Here is a 15,726-nt window from a genome sequence, read left to right as displayed (position 1 = left end):
AGCTGCGTAGGAATGTTTTATTTTTTATTTTTTTCGACAAACAGTTGCACTTTGGATGCTTTAGGAATGATGATGATGAGGTTGGTGGTTGTTTTGGGGTATGTTGGCTGGAAAGTATGCCATTAATAAGATTTGGGGATGGCGTTTGAGCAAGTTTAGCACCCCCTCAGGCTGTACACAGATTGTGCTTTTTGAAAGAGAGGCTACCTTGCTCTGTCAAATTCATTTTTTTGCGAGAAGGCTGACTGCAGTTGCCTGTTTATGTGTTTGCAATGCGAAGGGAAACTGGAATTGACCTCTCGAACCTCCTTAAAAATTCCTTGCCCTGGGCTTAATACATTAAGGGAAGAAAAGCAAGCTGCATCTTAGTTTCTGTTTTATTGCACTTTTCCTTTCTCTCTCTCACCCGAATGTAAAGGCCTCTGGAGTTCGCATTTATTTGATCAAATATTTTAGGATATTTTCCCCTCTCTCAGCCCTTCCCGCAGATTGATTTTGCAGAACAGGGGAGGACATTACTGCCCCGGCCGATTGTCAGAATCACTCTGCCTGAAGTGGAGCTGGAGGTTGTGTCAGGATCACAAGTGTCCCCAAAATAAATAGGCTGCACTTGGCCCGTATTATTTTACGCTAGTGTGTTTTCCTTACACAGTTTCTCAAGAGGAGGGTGATTGCTTCCTCTTGATTGTGTGCTATAGCACACTTGGGTGGCACATTGGATTCAGGAACCTTTTTTTGAAGTTGGTTATTTAGCTGATGCTTTTCTCCAAAATGATAAGGCTAAGCAGCTCCTCCCTGGAGCTCCCTGTGGGGTTAAGGGCCTTGCTCACGGGCCCAATAGCTGTGGCTATACTAAGCCTTGATTCACCAACCTTCCACTTCCCAGTCAACCACTAGACTTGAGGCTGCCCCTACGTCATTAAAAAAAAAAAAAAGCTATTCTGCTGTGATTGGCTTTCGATCCTCGTGTGGTGGCGCTCCGGTGATCTCCGTCTCGCGGTTTTCCATGCCGGCGCCAAACATAGGGAAGCTCGCCTGCCATGACGGGATAAGCCGGAATAGGACTCGGACTACTTTCCAATCCCACTGGCTCTACAGTGTGCCGCGGCCTCCGCTTGGCAGACATGAACAAATTGCTAATTCAAGAAAGGGAACAGAATCTGAGACTCTGAACATTGCTAAAATAAAAAAAAGAAAGAAAATTGTATATTGCGTAATATATGGTATGTGACTACCCGTTTCTCCTCTAAAAAACAGGATGTCTCTCTCTCTTTCTCTCTTTTTCTCTTTCTCTTTCTCTTTCTCTCTCTTTCTCTCTTTCTCTCTCTCTCTGGATTTTGGAAAGCATGGGTGTGCTCCTGAAATCACTGTCCTGACTCCCGGACTGGGTTTGATTCCACTATAACACATTCCCTTCCCTTGCTGACTTCCCTCGAGGGAGGCATTTCCCCACTATATTTGTGACGTGCAACAAGCAAACTTACCAGGTGCTCTACAAGGGGATCTAGACAATGAACAAATGAAAAACAGAACTGAACCGCCCTCACAACCTATCTTCACTCCACACTCAAGTATTATCTTTTCCATCTGATGACTTTGGAATGTTCATGAAAAATTCATAGCAACATCCTCGCTCAATTTAATGGTAATAAAAACACACCAGCCGATCTTATAAAACACAAGTGAGGATTTCTTAAATCCCACTCTTAAAAACACAAGCAAGCGGTTATAATGGAGGGAGGACGGACGGGGGTTAGACCCTCTCTTGAACCAGTTTAACATGGGCCTGGCCATTACGCAGGTAAAGTTGATGCAGTGAACAACCCCCTCCCCAATTACTCAAAAATAACTACTCCTTAAAGGGTTAATGTTTACTAGCAAGGGCACTCTAAAACACTTTTCTCAGTTAAGTTTGCTGTGATTAAAAAGTATACGCGGTTCTCATTGTGTTAGACGTCACAGATGTGTGGGCCGGGGGGGCGGGGCGGCCTGGTGCGAGACCGAGGGTGTGTGCTGTAGCCAGCGCTGGGCTTTTTTGACCAGCCACAAGGGAAATATTCCAAGGCCTCTATACCTTTTGATCATGGTAACGGACGAGATTTACATTGGCAAAGCGTGAAGATGTGGGGAACAGGGGATGCGTTTTTTCTTTTCGAAAACAAGCCCTTTAAGTCGGTCCAGATAAGTGTGTCTGCCAGGCAAACTACAATCTAAATGAAGACCAGATTCAAATGAATGCGGAGGCCAGAGTGTCTCTCCTCTTCTGCTGTAATTGCGAGCAGTCAGGTAGGATTGTTTCCCACTGGGCTCCTCGTTCTGCGAGTGGGAGGAAATGAAATGGCTTGTTTAAGCGGAGGGAGAATTTTGGAGGCTACGGCTGGCCGATTGGCTTAGCGCACGGTGGCCTGCAAATTAGCTTGGGAGTCTGACAGATATTGCAGAGGAAGTGCAAGCTGTCTGGCCCGTCTGTGGGGGCTGTCTGACTGTGAACAGGTCTCCAGACTCCCCCTGCTCTCCGCCTCAGGCCAGCACTCAATTCCTGTTTATTTCCTCATTTTATTCTCTCAAAAACGGCTTTCCAGAAGACCAGAACAGAGCACACTGGAGTGGCGTTCTGTTTTCTGGATATTTAGCCATTAGGTAATTTGATATTTACAGAGTCAATTGCCTTGAAGGTGACTCTGAAGTTCGTGCCCACTTTTCAGATCATGTCCGCGTCACCAGAAAAAAGAGGTTAAGAGAGGATTTTACCAGTGTGCAACTTCTATTACATTCTCTGTGTTGTAGTACAAGTCCAATGGCAGATGATTATTTTAACAGTATTTCATATTAAAGCTACAGTGAGCCAAAATATTTCCAGAGCGGCTCACTGAAACTCCCATCAGGCAGTTCTTTCTCATTGCTGCCTGATAACTGCACATTGCAGCCTGTCTAATAAGGCAGCAGGGGTAAGAATGTGTAGCCTATTATTCAATTAAGTATTCATGGTTTCCTCTAAAAATTAAAGCGGTAGTTTACCCAAAAATTAAATTAAAGTATGTTTTCCTACTTTAAGACCTTTACTTCACAATGATAAGCATGTGCATCAGTGCAAAGGACAGTGGATTAAATAAACGAGCAGGAACTACAGAAACTTCTGGCCAGGGACTACAGGTGCCCAGAAGACCCCCAAATTTAAATGTAGCCAATTTTAAATTTTGTGAGTGTGTGCACAGCATTGCTCTGTCATGGTCCTTAGGGTGCAAATAAGCTCAGTCTGCAATTACAACTAATAAGGTCCATGCATGACAATTCAGAGCCTTGGTGTCCCCCAAGGCTCTGTAATTGGTCCCCTCCTATTGTCACTTGACATGTAATCTCTTGAGTCTGTCATCTCCTCCCTTGGGTTATACTCAAATTTTACTCTCCTTTCCTCCATCTGACACTCAGTTCTCCTTGTAGATCTCAAGTTGCTTGTCAAATGTAATTCTGTTGCCTAAAGCTCAACCTGGCTAAAACTGAAATACTTTTCTTTCACCATTGTAATGACCTTGCCATCAGTCATGATGCTGTAGGTGAGTTCAATCTGAGCACTTCTGCTGCAAGAAGCCTAGTGGTAACCTTGGATACTTGACTCTCCTTGGGGAGTGCAGATATTTTCTGTACAACAACAAAAGGCTCCACCCTTCCTCACCACCTACTCAACACTGCACCTAGTTCTGGCCCTGGTGCTCTCATTTCTGTGCTATTGAAATTCTCTTCGCTGATCTCCCTGCCTGTGCCGCCAAAACCCCTGCGGCTAATGCGAAATGCAGCCGCCTGACTTGCCTACAATCTTCATAAGCGTGCTCATGTTACACCCCTCCTCGGCTTACTTCAGTGGCTGCTTGTTTATACTCCCATGAAGCTTAAAACCTTGGGTACTACTGGCCCTCAGGGAAGTTAATGGAACCGCTCCACCATACCTCTGAGCAGAACCCTACACCCTGGCCAGATCTCTCTCTGAGGCCGTTCCGCAACTCTGAGGCTGCTGCCGCCCCCTCCTTGCTTGGTCGCTTCTCTCCGTCACGATGCCTGTCTGTACTGGCTCAGCCGTGGTGGAACGAACTTCCCACGGTGGACAGGACAGAAGAATCCATTGTGTCTCTCCTGACTGTGGGCTGGTTCCCCTCATGTCCCTCATACACTCCCAACCTTTTGTACTAGTTCAGGTTCTGGTATTTTTGGTATTGTTTTGTTATTGGTTTCTTTTTTTCTTCTTGGGGCTTGCTAATGGTGTTAACTGTATCTGTTCTAGATTTGTGTTTTTAGTTTGCACTTTGCGTAGTTAATTTGCATTACTGCTTTAGTGAGTTTGAATGTATACCCGCGGGTCTGGGTGTGTTCGCCTGGTCTGGCACCATTTCTCATATAAATCAGGTGAAAGCACTTACTGTATGTGCTCCCACATTGTGAGTTGGATAAAAGACTCTGGTAAATTAATTTAAGTGTAATGAATCCAATTTAATTAACTGTAGCTCACAAGATACGCTCCTAGCTGATAATTAATTTAAGGAAAATATTTGAAATGTTTCCTGAATTAAATGAAAAGGAAAAAAGCTTTTAACCACCAATGTTCTGGGTTACCGGGGAACAACCCATAGCACAGCATGTGACCGTTTCTGTAAGCAGCATGCCGATCCTGTCAAAAACAAGGGACTCTGGGAGTTCCTAAAAACAGAGTAAGGGGCGGGGGAGAGTAGAGCAAATCTAGTTTTCATTCCTACGTTTGAACTCTGTTTTCACGTTTGTAACTGAATTTCCGAATGAATTCAGCCTGGACCGTTTTTTCCCTCTGTTGTGCTAATGTCGTTGAAATTTTGAATTTGCTCATCTTTGAAGTTCTAGCAGAAGACCTTTTGTGAGGGGGGGGGCTTTAATCAGGCTCACTGCTTTTTCTGTGAAATGAAGATAACTTGTTGTGCCAGCGAATGGCTGTCCCTGTTGACCAGCCTCTCCAAACGTCTTGCCGAAGTCCTGCCATTGTGCTCTGTGTCCTGGGAGCCCACCCTGGATCGACTGCTTGCTAATAAAATCCAAAAAAGGAAGGGGGGGAAACACCCTGCAGCGGAGAGAGAGTCGTACTCTCCTTCCACTCTTCTGGAGGCGATGCGTGTGGAGATGGAAGGCCTCTGTTTTTTAGCCTCCCGTTTCATTTCTGTTGCTTCCATTTGCGCGAGACCCTCCTGCGCTTGGAGTGCACTCGAGTTCACTCTTAAATAAAGTGCTTGTCAGTTACGAAACGTAACCCTACAGGTCCTGTTTCTCGGACGTGGTACCTGATGACTCCAAGCCCTGGATGCAATCCGATAGTGCAGAGTAACGTTGCTCTTCGGATCGTTATCGGACGCTCCGAGCACTGCCTATTGTGAGCGGACGCGACGCACATTAATTTCCCCGTTCAGTGTTCCCAGGCTCTCCGTGGACCGGAAGCATCTGATTTTTCCTCATTTAAGCCAACCTTACGGTCCTCAACCTCTGCTGTTTAGTTTTGATGTCCGTTACTGTACCGGGTGTTTTTTACGCCCAGGGTCCACACAGTAAAAGAAAAGGGAGATGAGAAGCAGCTGTTGTTTTTTACCCTTTGGTCATCTAATGAGTTGATGTGTTTAATGTGGTATTGTGATGTATGTTTGGTGCATTGCTTTTCTTTAGCTTGCTACTCTTTGGTTTATGAAATGCCTGCTTGTCCTCACGCAACATCAATTTTGAAGAGATTGTGTAAGGCAAATTAAGTTTGCTCGTCTTTTCCCGTTTAAAATGGTCCACCCACTCTTACGGCCTCACAGTTAAAGTTCAGCGCTCTAATTATGGCGGTGGTCCTGGTCATTATTACTTTGGGGAGAAAGGGCACATTTGGGTGAAGGGTCATGGCATGCTGAAGCTGGTGGAGGGGGTTTGGAGTGGTCTGAGGATGCGGTGTTCTGTTCCCGATCCTTCTCCGATGGCACCTGTGGGACATGTCTGTGTAGGGTGCGTGCTCTGAATTCTGCCGAGAAATGCATCCATCTTCCTTCCTGCACCCCCCTCCCACCCCCTCACCCCCTCTTGTTCTCACTCTTCTACACGCGTAGATGAGCACAATTAATCCGTTGGAGCGTAGTGCCAAATTCTGCGAAACCACATCGCCATTTGTCATCTCTGCGAGGTCGACAGCCAAAAGGCCTGCCTGACCACATCGATCAGCTCTTCCGGGAACCCCACCAAGCAAACTTTCACACCCCTGCCTGTCTGTCAGCCCCCCCCCCCCCCCCTTCCCATACGCTCTCTCTCTTTGTCTCTCTTTGTCTCTCTCTCTCTCTCTCTCTCTCTTGTTCTCACTGAGTCTCTTGCTTTCTCTCTTTCTTACGTGTCCTGCACTCTTTCACAATCTCTTCCTCATGTCGCAGCGGTATTCTTAGATTATCTCTTGGCTCATGAAGTTAAGTCGGCTACAACATGATGAAAGCTGCTTGCACTTAGTTTCTGGAGCTGTGGCTGAAAAGATGTGTTTGGTATCATCACTGTCCTCAAATTATAGCACCTCTTTTGTGTTAATCAGCTGGTCGTTATCCATCTGGTTTTACTGTCTGTGGTGATAAAAACCTGTTGGCTTTCTGTGAAACCGATGGGAGGTGGGGGGGTCTGGACCAGGAAGAATATTAGCGTGACACACGATGTGGGATCCAGGCTGGGGCAAACTGATCTCCATGGTGGTTTGATGCATCTGCAGAGGAGGGCGTCCGGGAAGGAACCGGGTCAGAGCTGGCCTCTTTTGGACTGCTCGTTCTGGCATGCCCTCCCCACACCTCCCACAACAGCTGATACCAAACTTAATGGTAATAATAAATTAATTATAATAATAAAAATAGAAATCTGCACTTACGATGACAATTGTTTTATAAGTGTTCTACATGCGTGTTTTTCTATTTGATGGATTTCCACTTGTCGAGGAAAGTATGCACTTTGGATTAAAAGCATCTGCTAAATGAAATGAAAGTTAAAACCTGATGATCCCAATGCTATGGTTTAGTATAGTATTTACGTGCACCACAAAGTACAAGGGCTGTTGGTTTTCGTGTATGTGTAGGCTATCATAACTAAGCCCTATAAAAGAACTACGTTCTGTGTATGGTTAACAATTTTGACTTATGTTCTTCCTGTGTTAATTATAATCATGGCTTCTGAAGATCTTCTGATTAATCATTTATAAAAATAGGTTTTCGGGGGGAAAGTCATAAGATGTTAAACAAAAGGGCGTGTTGTGAGAAGATCATTTCTCTTGGCTATCGGAGTTGTATGGCACATTTTTAATATGTGAGATCTCTTATCACCGTGGCATGAGTCAAGGGGACCAATTTCCCTTGGGCTGATTTAAACGATTTCACAACATCAATCTCATGACACCGAAGACACATCGTGTGGTACGCCACCGTTAGCCTAGCATCCTAAATAACTAGGTTTTATGTCATCCTGTTTAACATTTAGCCTTTGGCCAGGTGATAGTCTTGGGTTATGTCACATTTGACATAAGGTATTATGCATAAGGTGTTATGTCTCCCTTTATTAATGAATGAACCATTATGTCATGTAATAAAGGCTTTACATAAGTTTTTATGAGCAACACTTTAGTCTCATCAACCTTAAGTCAGCTAAGTCGCTTTGGATAAAAGCATCAGCGAAATAACATATAATGGAATGTAGCTTTGCAGTCTTCAGAAATTCGATTAGCTTTTTTTCCATGCTTTGTACAGTGTCAAACGTCAAGCCGATTGGGTCTGTTGTAACACTCCAGGCTTTCATCTTTTCCACACACTTTCATTTAGTACCTTCTACGAAATAAATTGTAACTGTCGCCATGTGGTACTTTACAGTTGGCAGTGTCAAAGTTAATTTCTCTAGGTTTTCGCCCGATTCAGGACTCAGGAAGATGTAGGACGTAGGCTATGAATTTAAATTTGTCTGACAGAAGGTATATTTAGGGGGTTGTTTGCTTGTCGGGGTTGTACCCAGATTTAATGGGGCTGCCTATACTCTAATTGTTAGCCCCACATTGTTCCAAGGGGGATTGGCCCCTGCTAATCAACTGTAAGTCACTTTAGATAAAGGCATCAGCTATATAGCTGTAATGTAAAGGCAGCTAAGACTTGGACTGAAGAAGGGTTTGTTGCATGAGTATTTCTCCTGCTCTCTCGGTTTCCCCGGCTGGCCAGAAGTTGTTTAGCAGTCAGCGTGACCTTTGACCCCTCTCTGAGACCTGCTGCTAAGGCTGCAAATGGACTCCGAGCAGGACAAACAAACCCGGACAAGAACAGTCAAACTGAACTGTGTGTGCTCGTGCTCATTTGCCTTTTATCCACAAAGAATCCAGCGCAGGACTCTAGTCCCGGGGTCTTAGTCTCCGTCTCAAGCAAATTATTCCATGCATTTATAAACACAGTGGAGTGATTCTTTCTGCTGTCAGCCTGTGGAATTTACCTCGACCCTGCCGCCACCTGTGCTCCGCGGTTCTGCTGACTGAACTGTGCATTTTTTTGAGCCGGTTCCCGCGGTCCGCCTCGTCTGGGCGCCCCGGCTCTTCAGTGTGCCGGTAAATGAGACTTTCACTCAAAATGGAAATTGAAATTTGCCTCGCGGGGCACGCTTGCGTCCGAGGCTTTTCCGAGAAGTCAAGCCGCCCATACGTAATGCCGGCGAGGAGCCGGCCAATGGTAGCTTCGTTAGCGGAGCGTTTCGTCTTGTTGGATGAACCAGATGGTACGCTCCTGCTTTCTTCCCCATTCTTCTCCGTCTCCAGGACAGGAGCTTCCAGCTGGTTGCTAACTGTTTCAGGTGCGATGTGACAGCTTCTGACTCTGTGAAAATCTGCACTCAGGGACAGAACATCCGTTTTGTCCCGGTTTTGGCCGTGGGCACCCGCGTCTTCGTGGATATTCATAACATGCATCAACAGTGGGATTTTTTATTTGAGTGACAGGGGGGCAGAACTTTCAGTGTTATAGAATATGGAGCTGAACATCTGGATTTCCTGAAAGCTTTTCTGAAAAGCCAGGTATCTCCATTCATTCAATTGTTTTAATTGTGCACGGTCATGACTATGCAACTAAAAAGTTGTTTTTTTCAATAAATGATGTACAAAACTTGTTTTGCCATTGTTAGGGAAAAGTAAAGAGGCCATTTTTCACCATTCACACCATTTCCTTTTTTTTCTTTCATATTTTTGCTTTTGTTTTTGGTGTATTAGGAGATCACTGTGGCATAGAAACCAAACTTCATTTTCCTCCAATTATGCACATTAATTCAGTAAAACAAAATAAAATGCTGAAATCACTTTGTGCATGTTTTTTTTTTTTTTGCAAATTAACAAATTTACGCAACGATCCCGTGCTTGCTAGTCACAGCTATGTTCATTTATTTTTTCGGTTTGGATTTGCTGAAAGCGCACGCTGTGTTTTTTGGTTTTTTATTCTTTCTCCGGAGAATGCGCTGTCGAGCGAGCCAAAAGGGGAAAATAAGTGTGGCCGCACCACATCGCCTTATCTCCCTCGAACAGAGACGTCGTTCTGGGTACAAACTAACTCAAAACTTCACTCTTTTGAGTTTCAGGATGGTGTTTATGGATGAAGAATGCTTCCCCACAGGAAAGAAGCTGTGTAGTCTATGTGAAAGCGCTAGCAGAAGACGCATTGGGCTAATTCTAATCTCATTTTTCTCCCCTTTTTCGTTTCCTTGCTCCTGACCCATGTTGAGGTCCGCCATCTTTAAGCGAAAGTGAGAACTTACTTCGTTGAGCACCCCCAATCTTTCCTTTGAGCAAGGACACATGAGCGCATCGTTTGCGGAAGTATTTTTTTGGAAAGCCTGATGTATAAAAGATTGACCTGTGGATACACCTCTCCCCAGCTGCCAAGGCTGTCACAGTAAAGGACATTCCATTTGCCTCATTCAAGTTTTCTGAATTTTCCCGTCTTCATTTCTTTTTATAGCCTCTCCCGATGGGAGAAAAAGCAAAAGTTGGATAAAAGTGACTAAAATGAGCCCATTGCTGTCATTTATGTGATTCTTAATCATACTTGTGCTGTTCAGCCAGGAGGCCAAGTACAGTTCACTGTGATTTTTTTTTTTTTTTCTCCTTTCTCTCTCCACTTTCTTTTGAGACAGTGATACGGGTTGATGTTGGTTGATGTTGTTTGTCCTGTCTGACACGGAACGTCAGCTGCAGTTGTCTTTATTTTCACTGGTGACAGTCCACAGCCCATTCTGACTTGGAGCTAGAAACCAAGGACTGTTCGTTGGGATTGGGGTGAGGCCCCTGTAAATGTGCCCCCCGACCGACATGCACCGACCGTCCCCACACACACATGCAGAGGCACACACACACATAGGGGCACGCACACACTCACACACACGCATAGGGACACAGACACACACACACACACACACGCATAGGGACACACACACACACACACACACACACATTGGGGCACACACACAGACACACACATTGGGGCACACGCACGCACACACACACACACACACACACACATTGGGGCTCACACACACACCCACACTCACACACACACACACTCTCACGGTCAGTGACTCTAGTCTTGAGGTGAGGAGGCGTTGCGGATGGCGAGGGGTGTACAGATGAGCTGGTGTCTCTTGTGTTCTGTGCTGGAGGCGGGGGTTACAGGGGTCAGCTTCTAAATGGTTGTCTTTGCCTGGAGTGGGAGGCTGAGCGGCCAGCTACATGCTAATGAGCTAGGAGGTCATTTGAATAAGACCTCCGGTTCCTTTTACTCTGCATCCCTGCTCTCTGGCCAGCCCCCTGTGAGTCAGGAGACTGTCTGGACAAGATGCCCGCTGCTGCAGATTCTGCTGTGTGTGGAGCTGCATTTCTTACTGCAAGCGCAGTTTCTGTAGGCATGAGGTTGTGTACAGTACGTTCACCTGTGTGTGTATGCGTTTACCAGTACCTGTGCGTGCGTGCGTGCGTGCGTGCGTGCGTGCGTGCGTGCGTGCGTGCGTGCGTGCGTGCGCGCATGTGTCTGGATACTTTTATGTGTGTGCATTCCTTATGTTTCATTGAAAAATGAAAATGACATCTAAATGCTAGCCATGTTGCTCTGCTCTGAATAGGAGTGTGTGCAAAATGCAATACACGCCCTTCTTGTAATTTTTGTTTGACGCCTCAAACAGGTGTTTTGGCTAAAAGCGAGCAGTCAGGCTTAGTGTTTGTTTGTGTGCTCTGCACCCCTTTGGGAAGGCCCTGTTTCTGGAGCGATTGAAGGAAAGCGCAGGTGGTCGCAGAGCTAGGATGAGATGGCCCTGGGTAAATTAATTCTGTCAGGCTGTTCAAGACCGGAGATATTCAGCGCCGTTACTCTGCAAGGCCTTGGCATGGCGCTTCTCACACAGCAACTTCACTTTGGGCTTTTATTTGATTTAATGTATGAGGCTAGGCAGTTGAACAGTCCGACCGAAAACGAATACTCATCGTTGAAAACTCTGATTGGTTCATCTGATTTGTGCACTGGCTATGTCCTATCCGATAGACAGAGTCTGCTCAGAAGGCAAGATTTGTGCCACTGGTAGCAAAGATTAATAGGTATGACTATCGTGGCAGCCTATAGCCTAGTGGTTAAGCTGCTTGACTGAGACCTAGAAGGTTGCCCTTAACCCCCCATTGCTCCGGGGGGGGGGGGGGGGGGGGGATTGGCCCCTGCTAGTCAGTCACCCAGCGCTGCCCAGCCCTCCTCTGGTCAGGCGATTGCGAAGTGCACTGTGACTCAAGGTGTTCTGTGGCGTTAGCACCATCAAAACCCATCCTGGAGGTCTGTAGAGTATGTGAGGGAATACTTTTCAAACGGAGAGATAATAACTTGCTGCTAAGTAAATATTTTGCTATATAACCACAACTTTCCATTATACTGGAGCTATATCTAAGCAGACTTGCTATTATGGGAGAATCCCTTCCCACAGCTATTTGTCATTTGTAGAAGACTTGCTGTAAATCTTCTCAGATGGCATGAGAAATGTCATTGGAATTGCTTTTCATGGTGTAATCCCACTCATGCCAGAGATAAGCCGTCATGACTTATGCTTGCTCTACCTTTTTTGTTATGAGCCTATTTCTATCTTACGTTAACATCTAAAAAACTATTTGTAGTTGAAGTAAATGTACTGTATAAACATTCTTAATGGGTCTAATTATTGAATAAGCATACTTAACAGACCTAGACTATTTGATGCTGATTCTATGAGGTCATGTACATTGTGTGTGTGTGTGTGTGTGTGTGTGTGTGTATGTATTTGTGTGTGTGTGTCTGTATTTGTCTGTGTCTGTGCATCTGTCTGTGTGTCTGTATTTGTGCATCTCTGTCTCTGTGTGTGTAATTGGGCGGCTCTGTGTCTCTCTGTGTGTCTCTGTCTCTGTCTCTGTCTCTGTCTCTGTCTCTGTCTCTGTCTCTGTCTCTGTCTCTGTCTCTGTCTCTGTCTCTGTCTCTGTCTCTGTCTCTGTCTCTGTGTCTGTGTCTGTGTCTGTCTTTGTGCATCTCTGTCTCTGTGTGTATTCGGGCGGCTCTGTGCGTGCGTGCGTGCGCGCGCGCGTCTCCTGATTGTCATATGGTGTTCACCACAGAGGCGCTGTGATTAGATCTCATAAACCAGGCTCAGACAGCCTAGAGGGCCTGCAGTCTGGCACGGCCTGCCCAAATATACCCAGAGGAGCACAGCTCCAACATTCCCCAAATCGTCTTCGGCCAAACAGGGCGCGGAACAGAGCACTGTTGTTCTCCAATCTGTGAGCACCATTCATCTCTGCATATTGAATTGGCTTCTGACCTTCTGTCCTTATGCAACACAGCGAGCGAATGCAAACAAATACCATGGACTGTTCTTAATAACATACTCTGTTACTGGCTTTGAGGGTAAAAAGCTTTTTTGGGAGAGAATACTGTATAATAGTGTTAACATTTTAATTTAGCAAAGAAAACGTAGCATTGAGAGAGAGGCCTACAGCAGAGCTCCGTAAATGTTTCATAAAGCATGTTTCGTATTTTATATTTCCTGCCGTCTGCTCAGACCCCCGGACCCTGAAGCAATGCAGAATTTAGGAACTTTACTCCCTCCCCTTCGTGCTCTCTCACTGAGTAAGAAATGGCGCAGGCGGAGGTTGACACTTTTCGGTGAAATTGGGCCAAGGAAGCGGCCCCGGTTGAGGGCAGCTGTTGTGTTTGGGAGGTGTTGGAACGGCACCGGGGGGTGTTTCATTATCACACGTGTAGAACTGATTAACCTCGGAGTGCTCCCTCCTGGCTGCGAGCCTTCTTCACACGGTTCTGTGCAAATACCCACAGCTGATTGGTTATGTTTTAATAATTTTATTTGTACATTTTCCGGTGTTTGTTGATTGTAAACATATTGCTGTGCAGTTTAAAGTTGTGAATGCAATCAAGCTGCGAATGTTGATTTTTTTAAACCTTATCAGTCTTCCCCGAGTTAGCATTTGTGTACATAGCTCTCAGTATCCTGAGTAGGGAATCTGAACCAAGTTTCAGGTTCAAATTCAGACCATTCTAACATTATAACAAATCCAGACCGTTATAATATATATTAAAGTGTTTAAAGCATTGTAATCCATTTATTTAGAATCCACTTGGACAATTGCCTTATAATTCAATTGCAGCACAACATTTTAAGACCGAACAATCCATTATAATGCTTTTTACTATCTTTAACTTGGATTTGAGCACACTCGTATATATGCACACACACACACACACACACACACACACACACACAGTAAGAGAGGCATTAAACGACAACAGTACAAACTGACAAACTACCCTTTGGATTCATACGAGTAGAATCCTCTGAGATGCGATGGCAGTTTTGTGCAGCCAGAGCCAAATCTGTAAAAGCCTATTTCACTGTCTGGCACAGAGTCTGTCAAGTGCAATACAGTGTTGAGCTTGATTGGACAAACACGGCCAGTGTTGATCCGTCTCCCTTGAAAGTCACTGCTAAGGACAATAAAAGAAATCAGTCTCAAGAAAATGCAGCTAGAAAAAGCTGATCAAGTTAAGTTCTTGCATTTCCTTGTTCTGAACAAAGAAATTTGGAAATAAGCCAGTTGACGGAATAATAGATGTTGACTAACGCTCGATTTATAGCTTGGTTAACAATTTTATGATGTCACTGGTCAAAAATGCAACCAGTCTGTGAATTCACGGCATTTTAGAGCACCTTTTGTTGTATCGGTGTGCATTTACTGTGCATACACACGTTCTCACAGTAATGCAACCAAATCCTGGTGCACTGCACTCAGGTGGAGTCAATTTGTTTAGCTTTACAAAGCTTATGGTGAATCCATGCAGGCACAGATAAAAACGGTAGACCTGCAATTACACCAAAAACATCTGAAATAAACAACAACGGGGAACGCTCTGTCTGAGAAAACGGAACTGGATAGAGCAGCGGATGGATGCTGTCCAAGCTTTGACTGATGTGTTTCTCATTGCCAACATTCCACTTGGGGGATAAGATGGCAATCCTAAATTGCATGCATTTTTTTAAACAGGCATGTAAGAATGGTAGGGACAGTCCTGGAAAACAACTTTTAAGTATATGCTGCGGGCGGCTGACACACAAGAAGATTTTCTCAGACAGATGGCACCGACAATGATGTTTTGCACATTGCATTTGTTCAGCAAGGAGAAATACATTGCAACCAATTTAAAAAACATGCGTCAGTGTGGGAGCATTGTTGTCAATCTCTGTCTGTGACTAGTGACCTCTTGCTGTGGGGGGACTGAATTGCAGATGAGAGGTTGGATTTAATTTACTAAAAACGGTGTCATCACATCAGGGAGTTTTCTCACCACCGTTTGAGGGTTTTTCTTCCCACGAGGGAGTGTTTTTTTTTTTTTTTTTTTTTTTTTTACTTTGCGCTGGAGGCTCAAGGCTGGTGTCCCTCCACCCTTCTGTTACTCTTTATAGCGTATTTGAGAGCGTCTTCTGTGAAAAGGACTATACAAATAAAGCTTAATTAAATTCATGTTCAAAGATGCATAATTTTAAAACCAAGCTTAATGCTGGTACATTAATGGTGTATTAAGTTTTTTTTAATTTTTTTTTTTATAGTTCTATGATTTTCATGGTCCCTGGTGTGTATTACCGTGGTATCACTGGATTTTGGCTCTACCCTACCCTGTGTGGCGATTCTGACCTCACACTGTATCATAGCGGGTCACTCCTGTGCTGTACCTGTTCTGTGACAGTGTGTGTCTTCAGCGTGAAGATCAGTGCTGCTGTGAGCCCAGGAAGATCAGTGTGTGAAAAGGTCACTCGTTGAGACATCGGGAAATTTCTGCCCCAGGCTGCCGAATAAACAAACCCCATCTTCTCCAACTGCCAGAAGCTTTCTTCACCCATTCTTTTCTTTTATTTATTCATTGAAATGCTGTCATACGTACTGTTTCTCATGAGTCATCGCTCTGTCCCTCTTTCTCTCATAATGGTACAGCTCTGGTTCAAATGTTGATAAACACAAATAACGAACAAATTTAATTTACAAAGCAAATTAAAGCCTTGAATCAAACTCTTATACCTCCACTATAGAAAGCGATTGAACACCCATGACTAACCAGAAACACCTGTGAAGCCATTTTGTCCCAAATATCATGGTGCCCTGAAATGGGGGTCTATGTATAAACAGTACTGTGA

The 15,726-nt window shown here is 44.8% G+C and overlaps 1 protein-coding gene across 1 annotated transcript in view; it reads left to right on the top strand.

The window, feature by feature from the left end:
* Window positions 1-15,726, top strand: part of LOC133132698 (bifunctional heparan sulfate N-deacetylase/N-sulfotransferase 1-like) — an 88,761-nt gene that overhangs the window by 6,775 nt on the left and 66,260 nt on the right. The gene's annotated exons all lie outside the window — the stretch shown is intronic.

This window comes from Conger conger, chromosome 7 (assembly GCF_963514075.1).
Source record: "Conger conger chromosome 7, fConCon1.1, whole genome shotgun sequence".
Classification (NCBI taxonomy): domain Eukaryota; kingdom Metazoa; phylum Chordata; class Actinopteri; order Anguilliformes; family Congridae; genus Conger; species Conger conger.
Note: the sequence above shows the minus strand (reverse complement) of the source record. Positions and strands in the feature narration are given on the sequence as shown.